Below are 2,581 nucleotides of genomic sequence, written 5' to 3'. Positions count from 1 at the left end.
CCAATATAAAAGAAAAAGAATCTGCCTGGGTGTGTTCAAACAGCCAAGAAGACCTCCATGAGGTCAAATGTTTTAGTAAAGTTGTCCAATCACTGTTCAAATAGATTTCCTTGGAGAGGTAAGTGCATAACAAGACAATGGGAAAACATGTCTTTAGGCTTCCTTATCTTCCCAGGTTCATTGGCATTCACACCTCGGAGCCGGAGACTGGATTCTTCATTTCTCTAGTCTCATAATAGTTCACATTCTTCCAGTATTTTCAACTAAGTCATGACTCCCACTGGTCTCCATTGTATGGTGTGCTATAAGACGTATCTTCTGAATCCCCCAGCAGTACTCCACAACATGGTGAACACAAAGTAATGGTGGATGAATACTTAGTCATTTTATTGGTAAGCATAGATTCCATAAGAAAATTTTATACAAGGAGCATTCAAGTGCTATACTCTATATATACCTTAAGGGTTAAAGAGTCTTGTCTGACTCTGTTTCCATTATACATCATTTTCCCCCTACATTTTTGCCCAAGTCACTAATGATCATGTTGGTAATGCCAGTGGTCATCTTGCTCTATCACCGATACTTGACACAATATATTCATTTTTTTCCAGAACACTACATTCATGGTTTTCTCTCAATTCCACTGGTGGCTCCTTCTCAGTTCTTCCCAAACTTTTAATGTTAAAGTGACTTAACTTCTTTTCTATTCTCTATCCACATTCATTTCCTTGGTGATGATATCAAATCCTGTGTTTTTATATACAGTCTATTGCTAACAACTGTTGGACTCCAGACTCAACATCAACTGCCTACTTGATCTAATAGATATTTCAAAAGTCAAAATGTCTAAAAACACACTCTTCATCATCCTCTGCCCCAGCCAATGTTAATAGTATTCCTCACTTGGCATCCTTCTCTCATACCCCAAGTCTAGTTCATCATGAAATTCTGTCAACTCCACAGTTTATCCAACATGGGTGCTTCTAATGCCTCATGTTGCAGCCACTATCACCTCTCCCAAATTACTGCAAGAACCTGCTAACTGCTTCTACCTTGGTTCCTAACAATCTATTCTTGACTTGGTAGCCAGAAAGCAATCTGGTCATGTTTCTGCTCAATCCTTTGAGGGATCCCCATTTCACTCAGAATAAAATTTATCCTGAAGATGGCTTATAAGATGCTGAATTATTGGGGCTGTTATTCCTCTGACCTTATCTTCTACCTCTTCTTCCTCATATTCACTCTGATAAAGCCACACTAACTTCCTTAATGTTTCTCAAACACACAGTTGTACTTTGACCTCAGAGCCTTTGCACTGGCTATACCTTTTGCCTAGAGTGTACCTTATCTACGTATCCACATAGCTAATGTACTCCTTCAGTTTCCTCGAGTCTATACTCGATAAGGCCTATCCTGCCAACTCAGTATTCATGTCAGCTATCATTTATATTTTGTCATGTGTAATATTTATGGCCCATATCTTTGCAATCTAAACTCCATACAGGCACACATATGGGTTGATTTGGGTCACTGCTGCATTCTTGATGTTAGAACAGTTTCTGGCATGTAGAAAGTTCTTCATGTTTTTTTTCCCCCACTAGTAGGGCTTTTTATTGGTCATTATTAAAAATCTGAATTTTAAACAGATTCTTGAACCCGTGGTTCCTATCCATCAGCTTGTTCAACTTTAGCACCTGTCTCTTCTCCCATAGCTTTTCTAGAAAAATATGGAACATTTCATGAATATGGGTGTCATCCTTGCACAAGGGCCGTGCTAATCTTCTCTGCATCATTCCAATTTCATTATATGTGCTGCCGAAGTGAGCATAGAAAGTTCTTCATGTTTGCCAAACAAATTGAATGGATTAATGTGGGAAAGGCATTTTCATGATTTGACTTATAAAATGAAACCTGTAACTATGATAGACTGCAAAAGCAGGCATTTCATTTATGAAATAGAAACTCTCAATATATCATTAGGGATCATCTTATAAATCAGGACTTGATTAACCATATCAGATATACAGACAGGAAATGGAAATCATAGTATAGTCATGCACCACTTAACAACAGTTTGGTCAATGAGACCGCACATTTGATGGTGACGTTATATCACCTAGTGACATCATAGCCATCTATGATGTTCACACCACAAAAACACTTGAAGACACAATTCCCACTTAATACCTCTATCATTAAATGAGGAGATGACTATATTTTAAAAAAACTTTTACTCAATTACACATCCACATACTGAATTGCTTTGGGTGGTTTTTATTTCATCTCATTAAAACTTTCAGATCCTTCTCATTGATCACCTGAGACAGGAAGATGCCCTAGAAGTTAAAGAGACAGAGTGAAAGGGCCATGTTGCATGAGTTGGAATCTCAACTCCATTGCTTACTACTTTAGCAGTAACTCCACCTCTTGGTAGCTCCTGTTGAAGACATTCAAGTATAAAGCACAGTAGAAAAACCTTCTGACATACAGTCTCCCGTCCAGTTTGCAAGTTCTGATGACAGGAAGCTCATTATTTGGGTAGTCTGCTCCTTTGCTGAAGAGCATCATGTTTTAGAAAGTT

The 2,581-nt window shown here is 38.1% G+C and overlaps 1 non-coding gene across 1 annotated transcript; it reads right to left on the bottom strand.

The window, feature by feature from the left end:
- Nucleotides 1–1,721: 1,721 nt before the first annotated feature.
- Nucleotides 1,722–1,828, bottom strand: LOC113186154 (U6 spliceosomal RNA). The gene has a single exon (XR_003301235.1). It is a non-coding gene; the product is annotated as a U6 spliceosomal RNA (small nuclear RNA).
- Nucleotides 1,829–2,581: the final 753 nt, after the last annotated feature.

The sequence above is a fragment of the Urocitellus parryii genome, chromosome 6 (assembly GCF_045843805.1).
Source record: "Urocitellus parryii isolate mUroPar1 chromosome 6, mUroPar1.hap1, whole genome shotgun sequence".
NCBI classification, from domain to species: domain Eukaryota; kingdom Metazoa; phylum Chordata; class Mammalia; order Rodentia; family Sciuridae; genus Urocitellus; species Urocitellus parryii.
The sequence above is the reverse complement of the archived record's forward strand: the minus strand, read 5'-3'. Positions and strand labels throughout refer to the sequence as shown.